Raw genomic sequence first — 14,152 nt, forward strand, 5'->3', positions numbered from 1 at the left:
TAGAGAGGTCCCAGATTACCTTGTTTGCCTCCGTTTTGAGGCCTTTAACCTCTACTCTGTGGACCCAAGGCTCTTGGATCAGCAGTATGCCCATTTTCTCCACAGTGAACCTGCTGGTTATAACGGCTGAGGCTGCAGCCGCGTGAAGCAGGTTCACTTGGGCAACTTCCGTAGTGACGGCCAGATGGGTTCAAGGAAGGGCAGATCCTCTTCCCCTCCGTCCACCGTACTGCTGTCCATTGGGTCAGCGAACCCTTCGAGGAGCTCCTGCGTGGAGGGTAGCTCATCTGCGCGACCTCCTTTGGGGACGCCGGTAGTCGCCGAAGGCACTGCCTTCTCAGTCCTGCTTCCGCATGGCTGCTCCGACACCTCGTCCACCTGCATACCTAGTACCTCCGGGCCTGCACCAGGCACTGTCGGTTTGTCCGCATCCTTGTTCTGGAGAGTTGCTGGCGTTGCTGCTCCCTTGCTCCCAGTGGCTGCAGGCCTGTTGGGCCGTATGACCACCGTGCTGAACCTGTAGTACAGGCGGAAACTCGCTGCCCGGACGTACCTATACGACTCATCGTTAATGAACAGGTTGAGTCTCCATCCTCTCATACCTCCGATCTCCTCCATCTTACTGCTCACGACGCGCCAGGATGAGATGCTGAGTCCCCGGTTCTGGTTTTTCACCAGTCCCAAAGCGAACTCATAGGGCTTGTCCCCGCACCGAGGGAGGAACATTGTCATGCTGTGCACGATTGGCAAATCTTCCGCCCTCTTCGCGCARAGGACAGGACCCTTCCAGCCTCCGAGCTTTGGAGCGTACTCCTTCAGCCAGTCAGCGGACGCCTCATCCACGCAGTCTACTTGCAGCATTCCTCCTCTAAACTCCACTCCCAGGAAGGACGCCGCATATACTCCCCTCTGAACACCTCCTCCATGAGGAGATCCTGGAGCACCGTGAGCTCCTCCGATRTAAGCGACTCCACCGGGTAGCTGAGAGGCAGTACAGCCATGCGAACGCCTTTTACAGCGTCCGCATTCTCCCCAGGCGAGCGCCGCTGCAAGAGGGCACATCGTCATCCTCCCTAGCGTGCTCCTCAAACAGCGCCCGTTCTTCTGGCGAAAGAGCGTCGAGGAAGCTAAATTTCCGTCTAGCTCCCTTTGCCTGCTGCTGCACCGATGTGCCTTTCGTTGTCCGAGTCCGATTTCCGAAGTTGTCGCCTAGTGTCTAAATCCGAGTTTGTGTTGTTGTTTTTGTTCTTGTTCATCTTGTTCTTACGACCCTTGGCTCAACGGGGTGAGCTGTCGGGTCTATCAATTTATATGGGGAACTAGAGGGTCCGCCACGCCAGAGTCCCATGGCGCGGTAAGGCCACAGTTACTCCCTAATTCGGCCCGGTGTTGGGGAGGCTCCGTTAGAATAAAGCCGAATTTAACCTCCCTGCTGCAACTCATCCAGTGGACACGGGAGTCGCATAACACCCTGAATTAGGAGGTGGTAGCTCTTTGTTAGCGCACGCTCCCCGCATGGTTAGTGCTTACCAGCACCAGCCGCACAGGTTGGGGGGCGCCCAGTATGCCTTGCGCCTAAGCCCCTGCACCGCGACAAGGTGCCTACCATTCGCAGAGGATAACTCGATATGGTCCAGAGTTCCTCTTAGAAGACCCTGCCGTATGGCCAATTAATAACCACATCCAGCTTTCACCAAAAGACGCAGCTAAAAAATATGTAAACAATATTTTCGACTACTGAGAAAAATTCAATATTGAACCTTATTGAAAAATTCTCTTCTCATAAAAGATTGCTTCATTAAGTTGTATATATATATTAATAAAGATCTATGGAGCGACCAAGAAAATCCTGCATGGGACATGATCTGACATTAGATGAGCTAAACTTGAGTTTTCGGATGTTATTATACAATTGCAAAAACGTACCATACTACCCGCAAACTTGTGAAAACTCAACCCGCTTTTGTATGAGTATTCGGATAATTCGCTTTCATTCAAATTGTCCGAGTAGGAGGTCGCTTATTAAATACGCCTCTCCCACATAATGCTAAATTTCCGCTTTTATTAAATAACAGTTCGCACTTCGTTATAATGTATTTACGGTTTCTGCACCTTCGAAATCACCACTCTGACGCTAAAGCGTTGGTGGCGCGTTTCTCGAAAACGTATATGGCTAATTAATGGTCGAGAAGTTTGCATTAGAAAGTGTATACATTGTTTTCATTACAAGCCGAAGTTGCAAACCAAATAATGGGAAATTTGAAAGTAGAAAGATTTCGAACACCACTGCCCTTTCTTATATGTGTCGCAGATTTTTGTGGTCTGATGTACACAATTTTACCCGTAAAAACAAATATTGCAGTTTCCGTTTGCTTAGAATTAGTTTCAGAACTGTCAACTAATTCGTTAATTTTCGCCCTAAATAAATAAACTAATTCATTAATTTCCGCCGAGGAATGCCCCAGAAGATGTTTAGCAACAAAGCAGCGCTGAAAGAGGCGTTTCTTGCCAACAGTAATGAAGTAATTCGCGGCAGAAGAAGGGTTCAGGTTCATCTTTATATCACGGCGGGTGCCGCACTCCGGCGGATTATGGCGTCCGCCAAAAATCTCATCATTCGCGCAATCGGCAACGTTCTTCTCACAGGAGGGGAGCTGTCCACACTGTTAGCCAAAGTGGAGGCCATCCCAACGACGGCGAAGCGTTAACATCAGCGCATCATTTAATAGGGTGCTCCTTGCGAGCACTCCCATCAGCATAGGTAACAATGGACCCAATTCATTGCTGCGAGAGATGGAAACTTGTTTGTTGTCTTAAGTTCTGGCGACAGTGGTCCAAAGTATACCTGCGGGCCTTCAGGAGCGCAACAAGTGGCTACACCCCACACGCAATATGCAACTCAACGACCTCTTTCTCGTCCTCGAGGACAATGTGCCGCCGCAGCAGTGGGTAATAGGACGCCTCGTCACAACCGTCGAAGGGCAAGACGGCAAGGTGCGAGTCGCAGACGTGGCGACCAAGACGGTCGCAATTAAGCGTTCCCTTCACAAACTGGCCTTGTTTCCAATGGATGTTGAAGAAACCTGATGTTGTCAAGGTGGTTGGTAATGCGTCAAGCGACATATATTTAATGTTTATTCCTAAAACTTGAAATAATACCTGATGTTGTCAAGGTGGTTGGTAATGCGTCAAGCGACATATATTTAATGTTTATTCCTAAAACTTGAAATAATGAAATGAATTTGTAAAAATATTGAAAATTTAATTATTCAAAACTAAATTAAGGAACTGTATTGTATCTAAAATACTTACCCTAATAATGCATATATATTACTATTATATTACTTAGCTTAACTTAATCTAGTTCAATGTTTAACGAGCGGAATCTGCAGCTCGGCGACTTCATCCTCGTACACGCAGACAAAATACCACGGCAGCAGTGGGTAATAAGACGAATCGTCGCAATCGAAGGGCGAGACTGAAAGGCGCGGGTAGAACGTGGCAACGAAGACGGGCACAATTAATCGCTCTACCCAAAAACTAGCCTTACTTCTAATAAACGTAGAAGGAACCTGATCTTGTCAAGGTGACCGGTAATGCGTCAAGCGACATACTATTTAAACCTAAAATTAATAAGAAGAAAATGAATTTTAAAAGTTTAGTTTATATACATAGAATTACAAAACATAAAATAACCTCCCTAAAATCACATTTATATTACTTTAATGTATTACTTACCTTAATATCTTATCTTAATCTTATCTACTCGAATTTAACAAAAATGCGTCAAATAGTACTTGCCCCTATATTTAATACATACCCTATTTATAATACAACTATTTTAAGCCGTTAGTTTAAGTTTAGGCCAACTGATCGCATTGACCGGAATAAAGAATCAATTGTTATTAGAACGTGAAATCGATCGATGTTTTTTATTAATCGGAATATTAAAACTTTTCGTGACAAGCAATTACGCCTATATTCGCGGACGCCCAAGTTATTGGTTTAAAAAAATGCTTGAGATTTTTGAGTGGGAAAGATTAAAGTTCACCGGACCTTATCAGTGTGGCTTCACACCTGGAAAATCAACAACCGACCAGATATTCACCATGCGCCAAAGCTTTGGAAATACTCGTGAAAAGACGATCTGAATTTTGTATCCCTGCAAAACTAATACAAATGTGGTTTCAGAAAAGGGGACTCTCTATCGTGCGACCTCTTCAATGTACTGCAGGAGAAAATAATTCGAGCTTAATTGAGAAGGAACAATCTTGTATAAGAGTGTACCGCTGTTGGCGTATGCCGATGATATTAACATCTGCGTCATAAATTCTGCTATCTTCAGACTGGACAAGGAGCAAAGTAAAGTGATGCTGAACGAGGGCAATACGGAATGTCTCCTGTCATCAAACAAACAGCCGTCGCATTGAATCCCACGTCACTATCGACAGTTATAACTTCGAAGTCTTAGATAATTTCATCTATCTTGGAACCGGTATTAACAGCAATAACAACGACGACCTTGAAATCCATCGCAGAATAACTTTTGGAGTAAAGTTCTCTCTCGTAGAACAAAGACCAAACTGAATAAGTCACTCTTTGTTCCCGTCCTGCTATATAGTGCGGATACATGGACGATGACAACATCTGATCAGTCGACTTACAAGTTTTCGAGAGAAGGGTCTGCGGAAGATTTATGGTATTTTGCCCATCGACAACGGAGATAGAACGATGATTTTTACGAGATATACGATGACATAGGCGAAGTTAGCGAATTAAGAGACACATGACACTGACTAGGTCATATCGTCCGTATAGTTGAAAACACTCTAGCTCTAAAAGTATTCGACGCAGTGCGCGCCGAATGAAGCAAAGGAAGAGGAAGACCTCAACTTTGTTGGAGTGATTAGGTGGAGAAAGACCTGGCTGAACTTGGTATCGCGAGTTAGCGCCAAACTTCGAAAAGAAGAATCGACTGTTGTAAACTTGGCTACAACTGCCTATAAAGAAGAAGAAGCTGTAATGGTCAAGGAGAAATGTCCATTAAACCTATTAAAAAGAGGGGCCACGCTCACGTTTTCAAAAATTTCAGGCCACAAATGCTCCTTGCTATTGCAATATTCGGTTCCATTCTACAGTTCTAAATATTAATTTCGGTTAATGACGTTTTGTGGACTTGACAGTGGTCTGATTACGCTCATGTACGAACTCGCAATTTTCTTTTAACGTGAAATGCATACTAAATTTCATTTATATATTTAAATTTTTCGTGAAGTTAAAGATTGCACGGATCTACAGACAGACATTCACCCGGATTTCAACTTTACTCGTCACCCTGATCATTTATATATTTCTAACTCTATATCTATCTCCCTTACTTTGTAGCAGTATGTTGCAAGATTATACAAAAACAAAAAAAAAGCATTTTTGTGAAACAGTAAACTGCTTCTTAAACTATGACCTTTTCAATTTAAAATGATTTTGTTTTATTGAGTTATAAAGTTCATTAGAAAAAAATTTGTTTTAAAGTAATCAATCTTTAAGCGTTAATATTTTTTATACTGTTAGATTTTCGAAAAAATATTCTCAATAGACAAAATATTCCATAGTCAAATAGTATTTGCATACATTTGCACGAAAACCATTATTGGATAAAGTAAATTTTGTCAGGCATTGCATTCAAAATGGACCCTTTCACAAACTGATTGAACAATGGCTCAAGAGAAAGGAACTGGACCATATTTGGTCCAAATGGCTAAAGCGACAACCGTGGTCACGACAATAAAACAATATGAACTACAAGACAGGTATCTTTTAGTGAACATCTTAGCTACTTTTCTTCACTTTTGTAAGTTAACCCATAATAAATTAGTTAAGTTAGAATAATTACAATTAAATCAGATTTCGGGAATCTTCTCCGTAAGTTAAACATTTTAATATTTCATATAAATAAAACAGCTGGATTCGATTCGAGAAATCAGAGCGGTAATTTCAACCTTAAACAATTTGCGTATCCGGCGTAATACTGCTATTTGCGCTAAAGTGCTACTCTTGCAGATTGTACTTACTTAAAGCAATAGCCTATGCTCGCGAGTTTGGCTCAGTAAGCAAATTTCAAACGTTTCAAACTAAAGAATAAAGACATTAAATATTATAAAGTCAGTTCCACTTTCGTAGTGTCCGGTTCTGGTCATTAAAATTCAAATATCATTTTATATAATTTGTATAAGTTAAAATATGTTTTACTTTTGTTCAGTGAAGAAAAAACAGTAACCCTTTGCCCCTTGGATGTTCAATGCCTTTGCCGCATTATCCGACTACAAGTATGGCAGGTTACCCTTTCTATGTTACCTCCTCTATGTATAACCTATGGGGATGTTCGTGCAAAGCGAATAACTGCATTAATTGCCAGTGGTTTCCTACTTAAGCATAGTATCCAGCTCTCAAGAAATATAAAAACTTCATATAAAAACGCTTAAGAAATGGTCAAGTAACTTTCATGTGATAAATTTACTTGTGCTAGTATGCAGCTGTAAAGAAATCTACTACTAATTTTTAATTTTTTTTTCAATAAAATGCTAATATGGCACACCTGGTTTTGCGAAGAAACATGTAATCAACAATTGTTTCTTTCCTTAATTAGTTAAATTCATTATTATGAAGTAATATTATATATATTTCTTTTTGAAATGTTGTATAAAACTTACTAATCGTCAACATTTCTTAAATCGTAATGAAAATGTTTATGTTACAACACACATACATACATACATATTATGCACAAAGTTTATTTTCTTTCTTTTAATCTCTCTTGCTCTTCTATTGTGGATCACAGCCGTCAAAATTACTTAAAGAAATAATGTTTTTTTTTTCTTGAGCAATTACTTGAGAGTTGGATACTAACCTTTAGATACAAAAAAAGCAAGGAATCAAAGCTGTTTGCGTAAAAAAGTAGCTAATGTCCGAAATTTTAAAGAAGCGGAAAATAGTAAAACCGAGAAACTTTTTTAAAACAATTCGATTTTAACGCTCCAAATGACCGTAATTAAAAAAATGTCCATTTGCATGGAGCGCAAAATATAATATCCTTGCATGCTTTAAAGGCGAAGCGCTTAGGCTAAGCTTCACTTCCACCTGAAAATCTGAAACTCGATTTCGCCACGTTAAATCGTACAAATAAGTAGGAATTTTACGAAGTTCTTAACTTTAATGTTCTAATGTTTAATTGTAAATATTATAATCGATATATTTAGACTAGTATCCATACTAGGTACATTTCTACCCTTCAAGCGTTCTACCATTTTTAGAGTGACAGTGGCATTAATAGCAAAGATTGACGTGGGGAAAGCTATTATAATGCCAGCAACATGAGGAAAAAAGTAAATAAGTATGCAGAATGCATTCCCTGCCTTACACATTCATTAAATTTGGTTGCTAAGTGCGCTGCAGCCTGCTGTACAGAAGCATTAATTTTCTTCGATTTCATTGAAAACCTCTATAAATTTTTTCCGCTTCTACCTATCGATGGGGCCGTCTTATGAAAGTACTTAAAGATTCTACGCCAAAAATTCCGATTTTGAAACGGTTATCGGACACTAGGTGGTTAGCCCGAGCTGATGCTACGAAGGCACTTTTATGTGATTTTATCACGATTAAGCAAGAATTGGAAGACATTTTCAATAAAGTGGGTCAAAAAGCGGTGTGGCGTAATAAAGCTTACGGACTACTTTCAACGATGAATGAGTTAGAAATGCTTGCAAGCGACTATTGTTTCGCTGCAGTCGTCTGATCAAACCTTAATAAAGGGATACACTCTTTATGAATCATTATATGGCTACGTCCAAGCAATGCGATCCACTTTCTCAGATATTGAGGCAAGAGTCAAAGATCTGACCTACTGTGAAGAATATCAGCAACAGACATCACTTCGAATCAAGCAAAATACAAAGTACTACCATTTCAGCGGCTCTACTACACTCGACGACTGTGTTGAAAATCAAACACCTGGACTACGTTTCGAATTTGAGGTGTTTATTGTCATTATTGATAACGTACTGTTTGCTTTAACTAAACGAATAAAGCATATTATAAAATTACTAGTGTTTTTGAAGTATTTCGACAGCTAAAATCTCTAACAACAGAAGAGATTTTGGGAATTTTGGAATCCTCTAATATGGTCAGTGCTCACGAAGATGATTTTTAGAACAGCCTATGCGGCGAATTAGAACAGTTCGCAGAGCTGCTGCAAACAGATATGGCTACTATAATATTATAAACTTTTATTAAATAATTCTTTACAATCGTGTTTCCCAAACTTAGAAATTGCTTTGCGAATTTTTCAACATTAAAACGTATTAAACATGAACTAAGGAACACGATGGGCAAAGAACGTATTCATCATTTCACTTTGTTGAATATAGAGCATGACTTGCTTAAAGAAGTCGATATTGAAAGTATTATCTCTTAATTTGCCTATAATAAGCCCAGAATAGTTTATTTGTAACAATTTTGTTTTATTTCGTACTCTAAACTTGAATATATCTATAGAAAACCAAAGGCCCCTTGACTGAATATGCTATAGGCCATGCGCTAGTTTAATCGGGCACTGGCTAACCTCTTAGCTGTGTTAAAGTTAACAAACTGCTTACCAAATTAAGAACTCTCTAGGTAACTCATATTGGTGTTATGGATAATTCTTGAGTAACAATCACCGCGGTAATATTGCAAAGTATCATATTCGACGTAAAAATGTGGCAACTTTTGCAAATGTCAAGCCTTCGTGCAATTCAAATTTTGACATTTCATTCCCACAAAATAGACAAATCGGCAACTATAAAATTTTTGATGGAAGAAGTGAGGTAAGAGAAATGTTTGTTTATAACTAAATATTATCATTAGTTGTGTATACTATCGAATAATACATTAGGGGCATTCTCTTGCTCTTGCAGATTGCACGATGACACAAAATGCAAAAATCCTATACCGAAATATGAAAGGTTAAAAAAGCACCCATTGCCGAATCTAGTGATATATGAACGCCTGATTCGCTCAATTTATGAATAATGACTATTGTACATGACTATTGTGAATTAGCACACATTCTGTATTTATTCTGAACAAAAAACTATAACAAATCTTTATAATTGAAGCAAAAATTATAAAATCTATTTAAAACTTACCTTCCTCAACAGTTTAACGGTGTAATATGACTTTATGTAATGTATGACTTTATGTCACTGGAGAAGTTCCACAATGGAAAGAAAATTTTAGAATTTATTTGGAAGTTATGAACAAAGCGAAACGGGCAGCTTGGGTGAGAGGTAAATTAGCTGGGAGTTTTATGGAGGGTTTAACGACTTGTACAGTAGGCGGCATTTAATGAAAAAAGTTAGTGAAAAAACTTCAAAGCTCCATAATCGATAACGCAGACATATGTGAAATGAGTGGCGACGCGAAGACTGAAGACTCGTATGAAAGTCAATTCTAAAATGAGCCAAGAGCTTTCAAAAACTGCAACCAATGAATCATTGGATTTCCTAAAAATGAAGCCCTACTAGAACAACCTCGTCATAAAAAAGCTGCACATTTTGAAAAGGAAAAATTAACGCAATGACGAAGCTTTACTTTAGAAAAGTTAAATGAAAAATTACAGAAAAAATTTCAACCAAATGTGTTTGTAAACTTGATTTCTAATTTTTGTATAATTTTTTATTTTGTGATTTGTCCTCGAAGTATTTGATGGGAAATACAATATTTCACATACATATAAGTATATACTTACAAATATTTTTATTTAAGCAACAAAAAAATTTAGAAACGAACAACATTTTTAATTATTTCTTATCTTCGTTAGTACCGTTTCCCAATTTCTGATCGAAAATTGACTTCAGACTTATCAAAAATTTTCCACAATATAAAAATATGCAGGATGGTACAAGCTAATGCTACTTTTGTTACCTTCTTCCATAATTTGAAAATCTATATGATTTAGAATTTTGTGCTTTCCCCTCAAAATCCCAAAAGTTTTTTATATGAACACTCTAGTTGAACTTAATTAATAATTAAATTGTTTCTCCTCTCTCGACATATGTCTATTATCTAGATGAGGCGTGTTCAAATATTTCGAGACAAGATAAGCTGAGTCGTCGAAAATGATAGCATCTTTTGTAAGTTGTACCTCTCCAGACGTAAATCCTTCGTAAATCGAATTCTTTTACCATACTTTGGTATCATGGCAATTCTCTAGGTAGCCCATGAAAACATAGAAGAAACGAAATTTGCTGTCGCCTAAGCCATAAGCATTCCATTATTTAATGTTTTAAAATAGTTCTAACTTAACCATCAGCATACATACGTACCTGAATCATAATTAAATAGCCGTCATTTAGATCGTATTAGCTAATCCCTCTTCGGTATGTTGTTTTAAAATGCGTTCCATCCACAGAAACGACTACAAAAGGAAATGCATTCGGTCAGCTTGTTCGGAAACGCTCCTTAACATTTCGCTGCCGAGAAATTGATGACCAACAAATTCCCTTTTTCAGCTAGAAGACTGCCTCGATAATTTTTAAATAAAGTCCATTATTTTTTATATTATTTCATTTTCTGCAATTGTAAAAACATATTTAATTAAACTAATTGTTAAAATTAATTAATACCATATATAAATTTATATTACTCTCCTGATCTTCCGTAAAAAGCAGATGAGATGACATGAAAACGGCTTACATCAAAAAATAGTTTGCTTCCTTCACCAACTATCTTGTCTGGAGATGTCAACGGCAGCAATTATCAGTCAATTATTGCAAAATCGGAAGCAAAAACCAATCAAGCTTTTAAATAGTGGAATACACTTGTATAAGGTAAGCACTTTCTTCAGAAAGGACTACAGATGTATATCAAAAGCACTTTGTAGTACATCTGGATAGATATTAGATTGGTATTATAAAAAATTTCCACAACTCTCATTATCCGAAAACTATAATTAATGACCTAAAAGATCAAGGATTAAATCGCTGAGTGCAATTAATCGATTTCTGTGGAAAATTAAGACTCCCCTCTACATGTTTTCAGTAACTTTCGATCCCATGGAGAACATAAAAAATTTACGAAATCAAAACTATATTAAATTCAATTGTTTCTATTGAACCGGTAAAACTGTCAAAGATGATACCATAACGCAAACATTGCCAATCATTTCGCCGTACACAAAACTATTGTGGCAAACAACCAATATGCGCTAAGCAAAAGACATCTGAATGCTCAAAATCAGAGATAAAGCTGTCCTAATGCTGTAACTGTGGTGAACCGGTCATTAAAAAAGTCTAGCCCAAAAAGCAAATGGTGCTGTAGATTTCAGAACAAAAAACAATGAACCTCATCAACAAGAAGTTCCTAAAATTAAAGCAGAAACATCAACAAAATCTACTTTTTCTCATCTTTTAAAAGCAAATAATAATGATAACTATCCGATAAGAGCATTTTATCACAAATCCTTCCCAAACTTAATCAACAAGAGGAGTTCAACACCTAATTACAGCTTGAAGCTTGAAAAATACCTTTTTGATACCAAATATGTGTAAATCAATAAAAATTCTTTTATGGAACTCAAATGGGTTAATCAAACATAAGAATGAAAACGAAATTGTATTGAACTCGGAAAATGTTGAAGTAAGTATGTATGATATCTTACTACGTCACAAGCCTACTTTAAATTTAAAAACAATGAAACTTACCATACAATTGATCCTAGCAACTTCCCCCGAGGCGGAAGTGCAATATTAATTAAAAATACGATTAAACATTTTGAGGAACCAAAACTATCAACTGATAAGTTTGAAGCTATACAGTGATTATTTACGAAGTTAAAACTCTCATTTACCTCGGCTTATAGCCCTCCAATGCATCAAATACAATTTGAAGAGAATCAACACTTAATAAACAGATACAAGTATAGATAAATATAAAGAGTGGAGATTTCAACGCATGGAAGACGCATTGGGCTTCAAGGCTTACAACTACAAAGGGGAGTGAATATTTGATGTATATTTCACCACCCGAATATAACAAAACTACCTTTTTTTTGTTTTCGGACTCATTATAAAATAAAATTTTATTAAAAGAGAGGCACGCTCAAGTTTAATTAAATATTTAAAATGACAACGGAAAATACTAATTTCTAAAATCGATGTCTCGAGCGCGCAGGTTATTATTTCCTTGATCGTGTTGTCGAAAAAAAGACTGGGCCGCTACTCGTTTTTCTCTTTTGTTAATCTCCTATAGCGGTGACATTGTGGACGACACAATCTCCAAGCATAGACACATTTTCTGGTGTTTTCCATTGATACCTTCTGTGGAGGTCTTTTGAATAGTCTTCTTTCTATCGGCGACTAAAATTATGATGGAGAATTCTAATTCTCTCCCATCGCCTTAACAGGTTCCCTGTCCCCATACAATAATTAATTTTTAACGGTACACGTGCAACACTTATTTTTGAAATTATATTGCTGTAGGCGTTTTTAGAGGTTATCGATGAATTTTTGAACTATCCCACACATCTTGACAGCGATATAACGGTAACAAAAAATTTGTATCAGCTATGATACACGAACATGACACTACGAAGTTGAATTGCATACGCTCAATGCACCATCAGTGATACATTTAATAAACTTATTTCAAATCAACCAAAAATTTCTTCATATATGATACATGGACGCTGTACACATGGTACAAGAAAATAATTTTGTAKCACATGTGATACATTGGACAGGGAACATGTTAATAGAGACAGCGACTCCACGCCTGTCTCTGGTGTGGTCAGAAAGGGTGCACCTTTTAGAAAATGAGAAATAAGGGATGTGAGATCTGAAGAATCTTGCGAGAGCGTTGTTAGTGGCTGTGAATAAGTAATATTGTGATTTCTTCGTAATTAGATTTGTAGTTTGCACCTCCTTTTTTGAAGTGGGATTTAAAACTTTTTACAGCTTATTCTCATAAACCTCCCATATGAGGAACTCTTGGAGGGATAAATTGCCAATTAATACCTTGGGAAACGTACTTTTGTACAATCTCTTGTTTAATGAAGTCCACAAACAGTTTTTTGTGGCTCTTTGAGCCCCGATAAAAGTTTTTCCGTTGTCGTTTATGAGTTTTGACGGAAAACCGAGTTTACTGTTTATAGGCGAGCTAAAGTGAGAAGGTGAAACGTCCGTGGTAGGAGAGAGACTTCTTCGTAGAGTACTATCATTCACTCCGGTGAACGAACGTCTAGTCACAATCCGCATCAAAGCGAGGTTACTCAACATATCGCTCATCTGCGCCTACGCCCCGACGGAAGATAAGGACGATATGACCAAAGATGCCTTCTATGAACGTTTGGAGCACACCTATGAGAGCTATTCCCGACACGATGTCAAAATCGTGCTTGGCGACTTTAACGACAGGGTGGGCAAAGAAGATATCTTTGGCGCAACAGTCGGTAAATTCAGCCTCCACGAGGAAATATCCCCAAATGGGTTAAGGYTGATCGACTTCGCCGGGGCCCAAAATATGGTTACCTGTAGTACTTCCAGCAAAATCATCAAGCCACCTGGTAGTCTCCGCATCGAAAAACCTCCAACCAGATCGATCATGTTGTGATAGACGGAAGACACGTCTCCAACGTTTTAAATGTGCGTGCGCTCCGAGGTCCTAACATCGACTCGGACCACCATCTTGTTGCAGCCATGATTCGCACACTCCTCTGTGCAGCAAAAAAACTCACGCCATCAACTACAAGGAAGGTTCAACGTCGAGAAGCTGTAATCACAACAGATAGCCGAACGATTTTGTACTCGACTTGCACTCTTGCTCTCTGAGAGCACTCTTCAACAACTCTATCGGTTCTATCGAGCGCATCGTGTGAAAGATTAAAGCCCACCTTCAACAAACTGATTGGACCTTACCAATGCGGCTTTAAACCTGGCAAATACACAACCGAGCAGATATTCACCATGCGCCAAATCTTGGAAAAGATCTGTGAATGGAAAATCGACACACACCACCTCGTCGTCAATTTCAAAACTGCTTTCGACAGCACAAAAAGGAGCTGCCTTTATGCAGCGATTTCTAAATATGGTATCTCTGCAAAACTAATACGAATGGGTACACT

This window comes from Bactrocera latifrons, unplaced genomic scaffold, assembly GCF_001853355.1.
Source record: "Bactrocera latifrons isolate USDA-ARS-PBARC rearing strain unplaced genomic scaffold, ASM185335v1 scaffold_895, whole genome shotgun sequence".
Classification (NCBI taxonomy): Eukaryota; Metazoa; Arthropoda; class Insecta; order Diptera; family Tephritidae; genus Bactrocera; species Bactrocera latifrons.